Below are 18,290 nucleotides of genomic sequence, written 5' to 3'. Positions count from 1 at the left end.
CTGTAAAGTACACTGCCTTTGAAATCCCTTATTTCCTTTGGGACTTTATATGAGACAAGCAGGTCATGCTATCGGTCTCCATCCCTGTATACGGAAAACACTAGGGTCAAATCAAAAACTGCATCCACCAAAAACGCACGGTGGGACTTTAGATGAGGCACCAAGCTGTAAGCAAGGCGTCTCCATCCCTGGTTGCTTTAAACATATTGGACTAGGTGGGACTTTAGATGAGACCCAAGCTGGTGTTGCCCGGCGTCTCCATCCCTATAACAAAACACAAAATGAGGTTGAAGGATTGTAAGAGGTGCATGAAAGTCAGCCAGCCCCCAGTTTGATGTACTCACCTTCCAGTCTGTCACTAACCAAATAATACCTGTCTCTTGGTACAAAGAACAGGGGTTTAGTTGACACACATTTGCTAACGCATGTGAAAGCTGCAGAGCCACGTCACGGCACCCTGTTTAAATCTGCAGTCCTACACTCTTAATTTAGTGTCCTCACACTGGAGGCAACCAGGGATGGAGACGCCTTGCTTACAGCTTGGTGCCTCATCTAAAGTCCCACCGTGCGATTTTCGTGCGTTTTTGGTGGATGCAGTTTTTGATTTGACCCTAGTGTTTTCCGTATACAGGGATGGAGACCAATAGCATGACCTGCTTGTCTCATATAAAGTCCCAAAGGAAATAAGGGATTTCAAAGGCAGTGTGCTTTACAGGCCATGCCCCATATATAAAATCCCTTCCTATCCATATACTGCATCCACCAAGGGGATGGAGGTGTAATGCTTTTCAGCTGGTCTGCTCCAGTTTGCACCATGGTTATATTTTAACCTAATTATTTGAACTTTTTGAGACAATAGCCAGTCGTGCATGGGGATGGGTTGGGGGAGGTTGGGCTGTCTCCCTCTCACCTGTTCCCCATCCACCCATCAGCGGCCATGTGCCTCCAGTGTGAGGACACTAAATTAAGAGTGTAGGACTGCAGATTTAAACAGGGTGCCGTGACGTGGCTCTGCAGCTTTCACATGCGTTTGCAAATGTGTGTCAACTAAACCCCTGTTCTTTGTACCAAGAGACAGGTATTATTTGGTTAGTGACAGACTGGAAGGTGAGTACATCAAACTGGGGGCTGGCTGACTTTCATGCACCTCTTACAATCCTTTAACCTCATTTTGTGAATGCCTAGAAGTTTACAGATACTTTGACAGCCAATGAGCTCATCTACACTGGCTCTTTATTTAAAGGGTAACTCCACTTTTGTTGGGAAAAAAATAGCAAATATATATATATATATATATATATATATATATATAGCATATACTAGAGGTGCACCGAATGTAAATTTTTGGTGCCGAAACCAAAATTGCAGGATGCACTTGGCTGAAAACCCGAAACCAAAAACTACAAAAACTACAGTTTTTAAAAAATATTTATATTTTTATATATAATTGTATTATATTCGACTCTTTAAATAATATCATCAATTTAAATAAATATGAATTTATTGTCGGCCATTATTTGCACCTTTAGCACAAGAAAGGCTCAAGAAAAATGTATCCCTTTAAATTCTATGTGTGTCTTCACACTGGTCTGTTGCACTTCTGTTGTGGGGGTAAAATCCTGCTTGCTGCATTTTTGGCAAGTTAAAAAAACCACACCAAAATCGCTCCTCCCCATTGAAATGCATTGCAAATGCAGCTAGAATGCATCATTAATGCACCTGTGTTATGTTTTTGATGTGGTTTTTGAGTTACATGATCTATGAAAAACAACTGCCGCAAAATTGCAGTAAAATCGCCACTAATTTGCGGTAAAATCAATTAAAAATCGCCACAAATTCTCGGTAAAGTCGATGCAAATTTGCAGTAAAGTCCCGTTCGTTTTCGGTGTCATTATCTGCACCTTTTTTCTTATCAGCAATATGCCGACTTCGGCAATATGTTTCGGAAATTTCAGTGCATCTCTAACATATGCAATTGCGACACGTCATATTGTAATTGAATGTTAGTAAATATTACCTTTCCTTTTCAATCTGCAGCACTGTCATTTTCTGTAAAATGCACTATAATATGGCTACCTAGAGGTGTTTTGTACACAGAATGTGTACAGAATGCTCCCTAGAAACATAATTTTCTGCTTGTGTGATTGGCTCATTGACTTTCCCCAGAAGTCTGCAATGATACAGTTCAGATTTCAGGAATCCCCTGCAGCAAGAATTTAATTTTTTGGTGAGATACTCCAAATAGGAAATCACATCTAAAGGGATGCAGACCCTGCAATTTCCCTCATTAGAGCCATGCAGGCGCAGCAGATGATTGATACATATGAAACCACTACCATTAGACTCACTTTACCACATGGACACAGACAAACACACAGCAATTTCTTCAGAATAACAAAAGGTAGAAATCTGCAACAAAGTTTGTTAAAATCCTTGTAATGTCCATAGATCACCCAAAGGGGAATGTTTTTTTTTCTCAACAAAAGTGGAGTTACTCTAAATATTTCTAGGAAGGAACTGTAACCATCCTTTTGCTGCATGGTGAAGAGTTATTTAGATGTGTTTGTAAATATAGGGAAGCCAATGCATATTAAACCATCATCAAAGAGGATCTGATGATATATATATATATATATATATATATATATATATACATATATATATATATATTTTTTTTTTTAAAGAAGTTTTATTGGTTACTGTCTAGCATATCCAACAGACAGATCAAAATATGGTAAAATAAGCTAAAATCTGTTTACAGAAAAAAGGTAATATTTATGTTGACATCTGAAACCAACATTAGCAGGTATAACCTTGTAGTGTATAACCCTTATGAACGTAAATCTGATGTAAGAGTCTCTGGAAGACGCTTGTGGTGAGTTCTCAATGGCCCTTGGCATCTGACCTGGTCAGGAGGACGATATAATCAGACTCCTTGATATTTGGTGATATGCTGAAAGAATGGAGATCTTAAACCAGTATCACTCTGGTAATAAAAAGGTTCCATTTGCGGCTAAATCGAATTGGCTTGTGGTGATTGGATAGAACCGTGTCCAAGTGCTCCTTCCTTAAAAGGCCTAGCAGGTCAGTTTTTATGTCTTTGATTGTTGGAGGAGAAGAGGAAGTCCAATGTTTAGGGATGCCTCTCCTAGCAGCCATGTAGCAAGTGGATAGCCAGGCTTTGTTGTTCTGGGTGATTTTGATTTGTGGACTCATACGTTTCCAGGAGGGAGCATTAAAGAAGCCAAAAAGTAGGGAATACATGTCCTTGCCGTGATGGAGGCTGATGACAGATGTTACAAAGAGCTTGACTTGATCCCAAACATGTAAGATGAGAGGACAGGCCCAAAGTCTGTGAAGCAGTGAGGGCCTGAGGACAAATTTGGCTGTCTGGGAGGCTATTAGACGTCAAGGGGAATATATGCCCTTTGCATGATTTTGTATTATTCCTCGCACCGAAATTCACTTGTGACAAACACGCACATTAAATTGTAACCGGCCAGAATGGGACTCAGTGCCTCCGGGGATTGTAGGTCTTTGTTCCAAGAGATGAAGGAGCTGGAGTGTACCTGTTTTGTGAAAAGGGAGTTCAAGGGCTTGTATAAGTCAGAAATTTTGTATCGGTGATGGTCTAGAAAGGTGTCCAAAAGGGAGGATTTAAAGCGTAAGTCTCTGGGAGGTCACATGCTGCAAAAAAAATGTTGCTTGATGGATGTGGAGAAGATGGTGGGGAGGTAAATTATACCGATGCAGGATTTAGGGAGAGGGGAGAGGTCTGCCTGACGAAATATTAAAGAGTTGTCCAAAGTTGGTCAAGTCATGTGGGGCCCATATCGAGAATTCTGCATGTTGCTGTGCTTGTGGGAATAGAGGGTGCCCGGAAATTGGGAGATGCCGGGAGATAAGAGGGGGTTAGGTCTCGTTTTTTCCTGAAATTCTTCCAGACCACTGCTGTATCACAAATGAGTAAGTTCTATTTCAAGGGTGGAAGTAGTGATTGGATCTCACAATGCAGCAAGGCAGGCAGACCATAAGGGTTTACTATCTGGGATTCCAGTTCGAAATTTGAATATCTGGAGGCTTGTGTTGTCCAGTCTAGACCCACTCTCAAAAGACAAAATATGTTATTTAACCATATATTGGGTAGGCTTGCTCCCCATTCATGTTTGAATAGAGATTTAAATAAAGTTTTTGAATAGAGATTTGAGATCTGCATCCCCGCCATAAGAAGGTGGATAAGGCTTTCTGGATTTTCTGTAGATCTTTGAGTCTCATTACTAGGGGCATGGTTTGGGGGGGGGGGGGGAGGGGGTAGAGTAATTTCAGAAAGCTGACCATTTTAAATAAGTGGCACCTACCGAAACAATGAGAGAGGGAGACCTGATCAGCTATCTAATTGCGCGATAATTTTGGATAGGGCAGGGAGGAAGTTGAGCTGGTAGAGGGAATAGAGTACCTTGCCGATTTTTATCCCTAGGTATGTGATGTGATTTTTGGTAATTGGGAAGATCGAGTCGACCGCCCAATGGGGGGGAGGGGGCACGCTTGAATAAGAGGTAGAATTATGCTTTTTGAGAAATTAATCCTCAAACCTGAACAGGCCCTAAAGAGTTTAAAAATTTCTCGGATATGTAACATATCCACTCTCGGATTAGATGTAAAGATCAAAATGTCATCCGCAAGCAAGGTGGTACGTACTTCCGGGGTACCTATCTTGACCCCGTGGAGATTTGGGTGAAAAAGTAGGAAAAAGTAGGGTTCAAGTGCCAGGTTGAATAAAAGGGGCGAAAGGGGGAACCCCTGTCATGTGCCTTTGTGGAGACGTATGTTGTTTGAGATGAGGCCTGCTGCAATTACACTTGCTGATGGAGCAGAATACATGGTGTTAATAAGGTGTAGGAACAGGCCCGAAGAACTGAATGTGGATAGGACCAATCTCAACCAATAGAAACTGAATGCCTTTTCGGTGTCTAGTGTGACTATGGCAGTTTCGCTGGAGGGGTTGGCACTTGCAGATTCTCAAACTGCGAGGACTTTTCCTTTCCCTTCCCTCTTGGTCTGTGAGTCTCCAGATGTCGACCAGGCAGAGGCCATATGCAAAGTGTAATAGTGGTGTAGATGGGCTCGTGGGAGGTTGGGCCTTGGAAACTAGTGCCTAGAAATTTGTCTTACTGAAAGTTGAGGACAGAGTTAAAGTTCCCACCTACAAGTTAAGGAAGGTGAAGATAAGTAGCTAGGCTAGAAGTTAGGTTATGGAAGAAGTGCTTTGAAGGGGAGTCGGGGGCAAAGATGTTGGATATAACCCATTCCCAGCAGTTGTTTTGAGTCTAGCTGTTAGAATGCGGCCCTCTTCATCTCCCTGTACAGAGAGCACCTGACAGGGTAAATGTTTATGTATCAAGAGAAAAACCCCAGTCTTACCTGTGACTGTAGGGGACCCATAAACCTGTCCCATCCAAAGTTTATGCATTCAAGCAAAATCAGCTGCTGTTAGATGTGTTTGAAGGTATTGAGTGGCTCCCTCTGGGTGGGAAAAGGATTTTGGGTCCCAAGAGGGGTCCGTGAAGCAGAGTATTGCTGGATAAGCCAAGGTATATTTCATCCCTTTCTGATAGAGGGCAGTACAAATCGGTTGGAATGCCTTTCATCTGTGGAATACTTCCTGCAAATAATCCGTGAAGAGGAGTAACTTGTGGCCATCCAGTTAAAGGGATTTTGAATTCCTGAATGATCTTAGAATGTTGACTCTGTCAAAATAGTTTAGATAACGAACTATAATTGTGAGTGGGGATTTTTTTTTTTTTTTAATAATGCAGCTGCTAAGCTTTAGATCAACTTTCTGTGCTATAAAGAGATGAAAGAGTGCTGTCTGTCTGTCTGTCTGTCTGTCTGTCTGTCTGTCTGTCTATCTATCTATCATAATACAACCAAAACAGTTCTATCCCTTTCTTCTTCTGTAACTCAAAGGTTAATTAGAGAAAAGCCTCTGTTGTCTGCTGAGAAACTATTCAAGCAGGCATGCTTGAAAAATGTTGGAATAAAAGAGATGAGTCTCTAGGCCCTTCTCTATTCTTTCATTCTCTCTCAATCACCACACAGTAATAAATATACATATACAGTATATTATTGTCTTTGCCAGGTGGTATGAGAAGTAGATCAGATTGAGAATGAATGAGAACTGGAAAAATGTCACGAGAATGGACATGTTGAGATTCTCATCTGAATACAAATGCAGCCTGTATTCTACAATATTTTCAATGTAGCCTTTATTGTCCAGTCTGGATACAGTTATAAAAATGATCGAAGAAAGTGTAAAGTTATATAAATTCTTTAAGAAAATGTTTTTTTCCTCCACAGAACTGCGAAATAAAAAGAATAATGTTCATTGTTAGCACTGTTAGACATTTAGCATGATAAGTTTTTTTTTTTTCATTTCTATACTATTATTTTGAACATTAAAACCAGATCATTATCCATGATAAGAGTGCAAGGAACACATATGGTTGGATCACTGAGCAAGGCTGCTTGCAGCACAGGAAGTGTTTTGCTTTAGGATTAATTTGGTGTTAGGATTTAGAAGTTAAATTTGCTTTGTGTTATGTTCACAGATTCAAGAAAATTTGTTTTTTTTTGGATTAATGTTAGGGTTTTAGGAACAAAAAATTTTGAATCCCCTAAACAAAAACTGGGAAATAGTAGCATACTTTGTGAGTTAAATTTTTTAGGCTAGGTTCACATCTATGTATTGCGGGAATGCGTGCAAAATCCCACACATTCCCACAACACACAAAAAAAACACATTGCATTTGCAGACGTGCAGTGTGCCATTAATTCCTAATGGCAGCCCAATGCACCTTGCTAATGCATGTGGTTTTAGCAAAGTACCATTTTATGCGGCACAATTTAAAAATAAAAGGGTCATGCAGTTTGTTTGCATTATTTTTAAAGTGTAGGGCAGCCCTTTGAAAATAATGCGCTGCCGTAAATGTGATGTGTGAAATCAGGCAAGATCTTGCAAACGCATGTGCACATTATAGCACCTGCATACTGTAGGTATGAGCAAAGCCCTATTAAAGATTTGCTTTTCTTAATATTTCACTGGTGGTTCTGCCTTTCTCTAGCTTCCTGCCTGTCCTTTTTTAAAACGCTCAGTCTGTGGAGGCATAGCCTTGGAATACTGCAAAACAAGCTGACTTCCTGACATGGCCAGGATAAGGGGGGAGGGGGGGGCAGGTTGGGCACATGTCTTGGGCACAGTAATCTCATGTGGGGAAGGGCATGGCACACCCAGGGCATATGCTACAGGTTATGATGCTGTGACCACCTACTGCAGCACCACTACAGCACCACTGCAGAAGTGACCCAGCTCCCTGGAGTTTACCAGCCTGGACACAATCATCATTAGGCTCCTCCTGAGCCCAGCACCACCCACAAACTTGTGAATCCTTAAAGTAGAATAGTCCTGCCCTGATGCTTTAGTGAGCAGACAGGAAAGCAAGGGGATTAGTAAGATAGTTTGGGTGGAGAGATTATCAGAGAAATTTGGGTGCAAAGGTGAATCGAGGCGGGTTTAGGATGTGGAGGTGAGCAGAAAGGGGGGTTCTGTGGCACAGAGGGAGGTTTGGGGTACAGAGGTCAGTAAAGAAAGGTAGCACAAAGGTTAGCAGGTGGGTTGGGGTGCAGAAGTAAGCAGGGGGGTTATGGTCCAAAGGTGAGCAGTATTGGGGTGCAGAGGTTGGCAGAAAGAGTGGGGTGCAGAAGTGAGCAGACACGGAAACAGAGTGAAAGGGGTTGTGGTGCTGGGGTTAGCAGAGTGTTGGGCTAGGACGTAAAGGTAGGGAGGGTTGGGTTCAAAGGAAAAGGGGCTATTCCGGTGCTAGACAATCCCACTAAAAATGATACCACTAAGACAGATATGTAAAAATATTCATTTTATTTATAACGAACGGTAAAATACCATACATTCATAACAGTACAGTAGAAAGTGCATAAGTGAAAATGACCTCTTCCTCAAACCCAACCCAAGCCTGGCTTCACACCTAGATGTGAATGCAGGAGATTGGGGTAATCCGATGTATTTCGCCTTAATTTTTTCGACTTCCTCATGGATTTGGGGTGAAGAGGGCTCACAGTGTCAATTTACTATAAAGAGAAACAAACATAATAGTAGTAAGAGCAAAACAATTCATAAAAATATATTTATACCAATAATTCACATTCAACAGTAAATTATATCCGATTCCTATTTGACATATATTCACAACATAGCATAACAGTACTTACACATCAAATGTGATTCCGCAAGGAAGAATACGAAAACATATAGGAACAAGTTCCTCAAAAATAGATTGCTGGTGTGTCAGACCTGCCCGTAGTATCCAAAGCTGTCACAAAGACAAACAACCCCTGCCCGACCGGATGAGAAGGGAAGGAGAAATCCCACAGAAATCCAAATGATCAACTTCACATGAGGGGGAGCGAGAACATACGCCTCAAAAACGCATAGGTAGTTCCTGTAATAAATATAAAAATTGGGACCAAAGTCACCCTAAAAAGAGGAGAACTCAATAGTTCAATCCTACAAAATCCCCTCTGCATGATATCACTGAGAAAAGACATGCAGTGGCATACATTTAAAAGGTAGAGGGACATACCCACCTCATGAGTCTCACTAGTAGAAAATAGCCAAGCTGCACTTAGAAGTGGCCACTTAATGAGGACGGTTCAGAAACAGACATACATCCCCAAATGGCTCAACAAACCTGCATAGAGGAAAAACAAATGGCGGGATAAGTATATATAAGTCTAAGGATACCTGAGAACATGGGACACTTCAACATTGCAGCCAAGCGATAGTAACCTTCACACGTGTGCATATACAGGGGTCTGTCTCCCTTCTTCCAGTCTGTTTTCTCAGCAATCTTGCTGTGAACACAGACCCAGGGCCATTTAAATTACACAATTTGGTGCCAAAAGCGCCACTCTAGCGTTTTTCTCCTTTTTTACATTTCTATTGGGGTGATGGTGCAGGACCTGATTGGTTGGGCATATTCCTGTTTTTCCAGGGTTGGGTTCAAAGCTAAGAAGAGAGGGGGTAGGGTGCAGACATGAGCAGAAAGGGTGGTTGGGGTGCAAAGGTGAATGTAGAGGTAAGCAGAGAGGGGGCTTGGAATATGAAGATGATCAGAGAGGGGATCGTGGGGAACATAGGCTAGAACAGGGGAGGGGTTTGGGGTGCCGAGTTTAACAGAGAAAGGAGGTTTTGGGTGTACATGTGGGCGGGGGGGTGCAGAGATGAGCAGAGAGGGATGGAGCTTGGGGAAGAGGTTGGCAGAGGGGGAGGGGTTGTTGTGTACGTAATGGTTAGTAGGGATGATCGAACTTTTGAAAAGTTCTTTTTGAAAAGTTCGATTATTGACTGTTCGAGGTTCGGCCGAATTCTGAACTTTTTGCTGAAAAAGTTCGGAATTCGGCAACCAGAACCGACCAAAATGCAATGGGACAGGAACTGGGCTTTAAAAGCCCGTGATTAAACCAGAACCATCAGTAAAAGCCAATTGAGGGGGCAGGATAATTCTAGGAATGGGATTGGAGTGACTAGGGGGTCAAGAGGCCAATCATTAGTGAATACGCCCCCCCAGTATATAAGATAGCCCCGCCAAATCTCTACCATTTTAATACAGGGCTGTGGAAGAGAGTGGAAGCAGTTCTGTTACTTCTGCTCTCAAAGTGTCATTTAGCAATTATTAGTGTGAGGAAAGGGATATCTAGTGTAGTTAGGGTACTATTTTCCACTATAGTTAGATTTGATAATCTATTTTCTGTAGGGAAAGTGTTAAGTGTAAGGGGACCGTAGTGTAGTGTAGGGTTAACTGACTCTGACTGCTATGGCAGGGTGACAAAACCCTTCCATGTCAGGGTGACCGCTATAGAGAAAAGATCGTTTCTCTCAGAACACTTATAGAACCGGATAGTGGCTTCGCCCCGGTCACCCTGCTTTTTGTTGCAGGCATTTATAGGCCTTTTTTGAGGACATGTTTGGAGTCAGGCATGACATCTGAACTTCTGCGTAGGTATATATATACACACACATGTATGTATATATACACATACACATATATAGGTGTGAAAATAGCAGAAACCTATGCTTGCGCTAATGAAATAATTAACACCCATATGGCTTCTCTGCTATAACACCTATATATGTGTATGTGTATAAATACATATAAGTGTGTGTGTATATATACCCCTATACAGAATTTCAGATGTTTTGCCTGCCTCCAAAGACCCCCCGAAAAATGCCCAAAAAAAACGCCTGTTTATGCATATATAAAAGGATCAAAAAAGCGGGTAGGCTTCTATAGTCCTCTGATCCACCCTTGTCTAGTGTATCAAAAAAACATGAATCAATATAATTACCTAAAAGTAATTACCAAAGAGACATGTACTAACATGTACTAAACAATAAAAGTAGAAAATTAAGGGGATTATTATCTCCAGGTGCATCTTTCGCACCGTGTTACACCAACCTAACCATGGGTTGGTAGGAGGAGTCATGTATCTGGAGAAATAACCCCTTGGCTGCCCGGATCATCTTGTTGGTAGATATATTGATGATCTGATTGTCATATGGGATGGACCTCCATCAACAATTGCTCCTTTCGTTGAATATTGAAACAATAATGACATGGGCATTTCTTTCACACATGTACTCAATCCTTTGACCTTAGTATTTCTAGACCTTGAGTTATCCCAAACAGAGGGCCACATTGTGTCAAAGACACATTTCAAGCCCTCCGTAGGCAACTCATATCTCCACTTTGCGAGTTGCCACCATCAAACGTGGAAACAAAATATTCCTAAGGGTCAGTTCTGCAAACTCAGGATCATGATTATACCTTGCAAGGAAGGATCCTGACTGATAAATACTTTGATAAGAGATATGATCCCGATCTGGTAAATAGAGCATTTCCTGGAATGCAGAGCCCCCATCAACAAAAACAGGAATGTACCTCCACTAAGTTTATTACACAGTATCACAGGGAGGAAAGAATTATAAGGCGTCTCTGGGGTATCCTTTTACAGGACCCTAAACTAGCCTCAGTCCTGCCAGAGAGACCCCCCCAGATTATTTATAGGAAATCTAGAAATGTAAGGAATATTGTAGCCCCCAGCAGAATCACCCAATCTACCACCTCTTTGTCCAATTTTTGTTGCGGCACACCCCCCTCCCCAGCTTGTGTGCCCTGTCTTGTTGCAGCCAGTAGAGGTGTGTGAGAGCCTGTGATACTGCCATTCTCCTTCTTTCTCATGAGGAGTGTCCAGACTTGTGTGAGCGGTGGTCTCCCTATTGGGCCATTTTATCTTCCGCCACACGGAGGTGGGAACCTTGAAGTTTGCGAATACGATTAGCCCCAGTTTTCATTTTCAGTGGTCCAGACTACTTCAGCAGCCCTCCAGCCCACCCTGTCTACCGTCTTGGATTACCACACATGATACCACAGCACCTCTACTTGCAGTCTGCAAGTTATTCAGATGGAAGTGGATATTGGAATAAAGTGTTGTTGTTTTTACTTGCACTGACCTGGCTCCCTATTTTTTATTTTTGTTTTCGATGGAATCCGATACCTCAGCAAGGAGCTGCCGTCCTGTGAGTGTTCTGTCCAGTCACCACCTACCGTTTTTCCCATTGGTCTTGTTATCCTGTGGTTCTCAGCTATCTATGGACTACATGGACTTTAAACACCATACTATTATTTTATTATCATTTTTTAATCTGTTCCTATCAGTCTGCATTTTTTACCTTTATTTCTTTTTCCTTTTAATCACATATAGACCTTATCTAATGTCAGTGAGTGCTGACTCACTTACTTTCAGTTGGTGAATTGTTTTCACATCTTTTTTTACACGAAATAGGTTGTTTTACAAGGTGAGGGTTCACATATAATTTAACAGACTGGTCCATGTAAATCTAACATATACTGGTGGTCTGCACCTGCAACAATTTCTTGACTGGGCAAGATAAAGGAGTTGTAAAGTCAGAAGATTTTTTTTATCTTAATACATTCTATGCATTAAGATAAAAAAACCTTCTGTGTGCAGCAGCCCCCCTTGGCCCCAAACACCTACCTGGGGTCCCTCTCTGTCCAGCGATGTCCACGAGTGTCTCAGCTGTTTGAGATTCTCCCTCCTGATTGGCTAAGACACAGCAGCAGGACCGTTGGCTGCTGGCCACTCAGAAAAGAGGGGGGTGGGGTCGGGGTCAGGATCCATGTCTGAATGGACACAGGGAGCTGTGATTTGGCATGGGTGTCCCCCATAGCAGGCTGCTTGCTGTGGGGGGCACTGCTCTGTGCAAATCCACTGAAACAGAGCAGATAAGTATAACATGTTTGCTATATTTATAGGAAAAATAACGAGACTTTACAATTGATTTAAATAGAAGGGTTATTATAATCACCACCACATTAGGTATCTGGCATCCTGGATGTTCAATAACTAAACACATATTAATGACATATTATCTTCTTTCAGAAAAGGGGAGTTGGGCTTTAAAATGAGTTGCAAAGTTTCCTAGTTTGCAGGAACTGTAAATTATGAGTGGCAGATGGAATTTTTCCTCTTTATAAAGGATATTTTTTTTTTCAAATAGTGTCATCTGTTCAAAATATGCATTCATTGGTTCTAGATCCTAGAGTTTCCTTTATACGTATACAACATCCTTTCTCTTTGCATCATATCCTGATTAAACCAGAAAAATGGATTTTCAATTCCTAAGAGTCACACTCAATATGTTATAAAATAAAAATAATAATGGATTTTGTGTTTGAAACTGTACATATTTATAGCTGATGTTTTATATCTTAAAAAAAATTATATACATTGATATTTTTACAAATAAACATTACAGAATACATCCACTATGTTTTGGAACACATTGGATTTTGCATTAAGAAAGCCCCAAATTGCCCTTATGATTTTATGTTTATCCATTTGTTAGACCATTGCCTACTTTGTAAGGGGACGGTGTGTTCCTTCAATGAGTCTTACCTTAGCACAGAACTGCGCAGAGCTCCACCTGTTATCTGAACTAAACTTAATATGAAAAAAGATCAATATGCAATATCAATATCATATTAATATGCAATATTTATCATAATAAAAAATAGGTTTACCATTTACAGTATGTGTTTAATAATTATTTATTAATTACTTTTACTGTATAAATAAGCATATAATAAAAAGTAATAGGCAAATAAAGGCTCCATGCACACTAGCTTAAAAAACCTTGGTGCTCTTGGTAGAAAAAAAAAGCATATTTTGAGGGGTTTTTTGTACTAGTGTTTTAAAGTATTTAGGAGCGTTTAGTGTTTTTTCTGCCAGAAAAAAACTCAAAAAAGCAAAGCAGAAGCTTTTTTTTATTCCTGCCTCTAAACGCTGAGCTTAAAAAACACTTCTAGACTACCTAATATGCATGGACACATAGGATAACATTAGTTGCTTCTACAGGCAAAACACTAAACTCCTCTAGGAGCACTGTTTTTTTAAACTAGTGTGCATGGAGCCAAAGAAAATATATTAACCACTTGCCTACCGGGCACTTTCCCCCCTTCCTATCCAGGCCAATTTTCAGCTTTCAGTGCTCTCACGCTTTGAATGACAACTGCGCGGTCATGCTACACTGTACCTATATGACATTTTTATCATTTTTTTTCACACAAATAGAGCTTTCTTTTGGTGGTATTTAATCATCTCTGGGTTTTTTATTTCTTACAAAAAAAAAAAAGAAAAAGACAGAAAATTTTGAAAAAAAAAAAACGTTTTTCTTATTTTCTGCGAGTAAATTTTGAAAATAAATACATTTTTCTCCTTCACTGATGTGCGCTGATGAGGCGGCACTGATGGGCACTGATGAGGTGGCACTTATGGGCACTGATGAGGTGGCACTTATGGGCACTGATGAGGTGGCACTGATGAGGAGGTACTAATATGCCGCACTGATGAGCACTGATAGGTGGCACTTATGAGCACTGATAGGCGGCACTGATGAGCACTGAGAGGTGGCACTGCTGGGCACTGTTGGGCACTGAGAGGTGGCACTGACGGGCGGCACTGATGGGCACTGAGAGGCGGCACTGCTGGACACTGATGGGTGGCACTGATGGACACTGACGGGTGGCACTGATGGGCGGCACTGATGGGCAGCACCATCAGTGCCCGCACTCAGTGCCCATAGAGCTGCCAGTCAGTGCTCATCAGTGCCTAGATGAGCAGGCACTGATGTGCACTGACTGGCGGCACTATGGTCACTGATTGTGGGCACTGATGGGGGGCACTGATGGTGGGCACTGTGGGCACTGATGGTGGGCACTTAGTGTATTTTATTTACCTTGTGTAATCAGGGCACTGGTGATCAGTGCCCTGATTACATTCCTCTGTGTCCCCGAATGGCTGATCGGCTCTGCTCCTTCCTCACATGCAGTCTCTGTGTGAGGAAGGAGAGCTGGCTATGAGAGATGATCTCATATGTTTACATATGAGTTCATCTCTCATTGCATGGGCCGATCACGTGGTAAATGGCCGCTGTGATTGGCCATTTACCACGATCTGTGATTGGCTGTGTCCAAGGGACACGGCCGACACAGATTTTCCCCGATGCGCGCTCGCGGGAGCGCACGGGGAGCCTGTCTCTGGGAGGCCGTATAAAGACGGCCTCACGATAATTCATGTCCGCGCTGTAGCCGTACTTCGGCTATAGCGCGGTTCGGAAAAAGTTAAAGCAGGTGTAAATCACCAGTCCAAATCCAAAATACTTGGCCCCCCCCCCGGAGCTTTTTGCCATAATGTACACATGCACAGCATATTTGCACGTAATGGCACACTTGTGCAGCAAAGTGATCCCATCCAGCTCAGCGATGTCCACACTCCCTCCATTGCTGCCAAAAACAAACAATTTGTTTGCTTCAATTATATTGTACATTTACAGCAAAACAGATCCCAACCTGCCAATTTAAAAAAAAAAAAAAAAGAAGATGGGACCAATTTGCAATTTAGAATATTAGCCTACCTTCCAATTGGGATGTACTTAAGCCATGCCCATTACCAAGTTCTTCTAAAATGGGCCTTGTGGTGTTGCAATTACACACGTGCTACATCCTTCTGAGGAGCATGCATCACATTATTTTGTTCTGATCCACTTAGTCAGCAGGGTACTATAGAAAACATTATTATATTTTACCTTTGTATTGTTGCCGTTTTAGAAATAAAAAAATAAGTTCTAAGAAGGTAAAAGTTGATTGCTTTTTTTTAAGTAGTGTTCTTTAAATAAATGATTAGTCTCTATTTTTTTTTTTTTATACAAATTAATTTGGCATGTATAGACTATATTCATTGCCTAGTGGTGCTGATAGTGAAATATCCACATGATGTACATTAAAAGATATCTCAATTACAATACCGTGTGCCAAAATATGATGCCTAGCGGCAAAGTGTCCACTGAACGTGCATTAAAAGATGCTTTATTTGCGCTCAGACATATGCTCTTTAACAGCTGTATGTTCATAGCTAGCTCATTAAACATGTGCAGCGTACTTGTATTCTACAATCCTTCATATTTGCTAATTTGGCAGATTTTCTGTTTCTATGAAAGTAGTAGTGATATCCCCTATGTTTGTTGATTTCAGTAAATTTACAATATTTTTTAATAAAAAAAGAATAAACAAGAAATTAGAATTCACATATAAATTATTAAAATAAAGGTAGCATTGATGCTATTGGTGGATTGATGTGGGTATATTTTGGAGCTTGTTGATAGGTATATTATTGTAACTGAACAATATCCCTAACTGTTATACAGCTCATAAAGTGTGCACTTTCTTTCAAGTCTTGCAACTGAATACTTGAAAAAAAATTTTTTTAAATTATTATTACTAATAAAATATCATTAGTAAACAGTACAGCTGAAAATATTATAATTATATTATTGGTTTGGAATTAGGTGGGTGTGAATCTAAGGCAGGCCATAGACGATTCGAATTTCGTTCGAAAATCGTAAATGGCAGTGTTATCGAACGATTTTCGTATCGTTAGTGTGGTATGTAAAACGTTCGATTTTCGTACGACAGCAAAAATTCACATATCCAACATGTTGGGTTTTTTTGCGAAAATCGGCCGAATTTCGTATCATTAGTGGGGGAGTTGTATGATTTTGCCTAACAAAACACAGAACAGTAGGGAGTGTGTCCGGTAGAGATGTGGTTAAAAGGCACAAAAAATAGTGTTTTGTCGTACGATTTTCGGCTCACATTGATGGTACACTCGATGATGTGCACGAGTTGCGCTTTCGTTTATCGAACGATAAATCGTACGTAATTCGAATCGTCTATGGCCTGCCTTATGCAGTCCTTCTAAGAGTTAGGCAGGCCATAGACGATTCGAATTACGTACGATTTATCGTTCGATAAACGAAAGCGCAACTCGTGCACATCATCGAGTGTACCATCAATGTGAGCCGAAAATCGTACGACAAAACACTATTTTTTGTGCCTTTTAACCACATCTCTACCGGACACACTCCCTACTGTTCTGTGTTTTGTTAGGCAAAATCATACAACTCCCCCACTAATGATACGAAATTCGGCCGATTTTCGCAAAAAAACCCAACATGTTGGATATGTGAATTTTTGCTGTCGTACGAAAATCGAACGTTTTACATACCACACTAACGATACGAAAATCGTTCGATAACACTGCCATTTACGATTTTCGAACGAAATTCGATTCGTCTATGGCCTGCCTTACCCTACTCGGTCTGGCCCTCTGTTTGAAGTTGACAAGCCTGTTGTAGGAAAAAAAATAGAATGGGCCTTTTAGAGTTAGCTATATGGACAGGCTTTTCAGTTTCCATTTTGATGAAACAACCAGGAGGATCAGGTAAAATTTTACCAAAATGCTAAAGTTGCTTGGATTTAGAGCATAGAAACAACATGAAAAATAGGAGAAAGCATAAAGACAAGTGGAGTGGTCTACTTTCCCAGGGAGTCCTGCTATCATCCAACTATATTGTCAAGACACATCCTCAGAAAAGATTAGGATGTTCATAAGATGTCCACAGCTGCAATTTGTTTCATAGAATGAAAATGCAATCAAAAAGTAACTCTTTATTTATTTTAACATAAAGTTCTTAAACTTTTTTAAGCTGCATCCAGTCATTGGGTTCTCCATGATTTTGCAATTATGTGCTTGTGGATCCATGCATGTTGGCAGGAAAATAGATCAGTTACCAGCATATACATGTGACTTCTGTCTTCATTGATAAAAAGAAGATGAGGGGTTGTCACTATTAATGATATATTTAAAAACAAATAAAGCAGCTACCTATGTATCAATAATCTGTGGAGAAAACCATCAAAATAATAATTACCAAGGAATTTTCCATATTTCCGACGTCTTTAAAAAATCGAATTTTAAAGCCTGACCTTGATCTGTCAGAAGTAACAGATTTTTTTATATGAATAATTTACCTGTAAAGAGAAAAGTATCTGTTATAAATACATGTACTAAATTTACCACTGTCAGTGTCTTTGCCATTGAATAGACCCTTTGCTCTCTTGCAAAGCAAGAAACGGCAGAAGAATCTTCAGCCTTTGACACTTTCAGGTGTGTTGCATGCTCTTGTCTCCCAGCTGCTCACTGTGATTTCACCTGCCAGGTACTACATCACAAGTGTTTGTCCTTGAAAAAGTGCTTGACTAACCACACAAAATGGTTATTGGCCAAGTTTTTAGGTATTTTTAGCTTGTTGTAATTGCTGTGAATAAGCTGCAAGTGCCCATAACCATGTTTCTTTATATACTGTAAGTTGGATTACAGCTGTGCTAGTTGATATCAGGATCTGGTCCTAATTACAGAAGTGAAGGTGAGATAGACATGTGCACTGCCGTAAAATTAGTTTAGTTTAGTTTTGATTTAATTTGTTTTCTTTTTTTTTTATTTATCAGATCATTCGTTATGATCAGCATTTGTTACTTTAGATCGTTCGTTACCTTGGATGCATTCATATTTGGTTTGTTCCATTTCGTTTAGATGCGGCATTCATTACTTCGGATCATTCGTAACTTCGAATGCATTCAAATTTGTTTTGTTCCATTCGTTTAGATGCAGCATTCGTTACTTTGGATCATTCGTAACTTTGGATACATTCGTATTTGTTTTGTTCCATTTGTTTAGATGCGGCATTCGTTACTTTGGACTCGGGTCATTTGTTCATACGGACAATGGTTGTAATAAAA

The sequence above is a fragment of the Pelophylax lessonae genome (assembly GCF_965119305.1).
Source record: "Pelophylax lessonae genome assembly, chromosome: 2".
Lineage (NCBI taxonomy): Eukaryota > Metazoa > Chordata > Amphibia > Anura > Ranidae > Pelophylax > Pelophylax lessonae.
The sequence above is the reverse complement of the archived record's forward strand: the minus strand, read 5'-3'. Positions refer to the sequence as shown.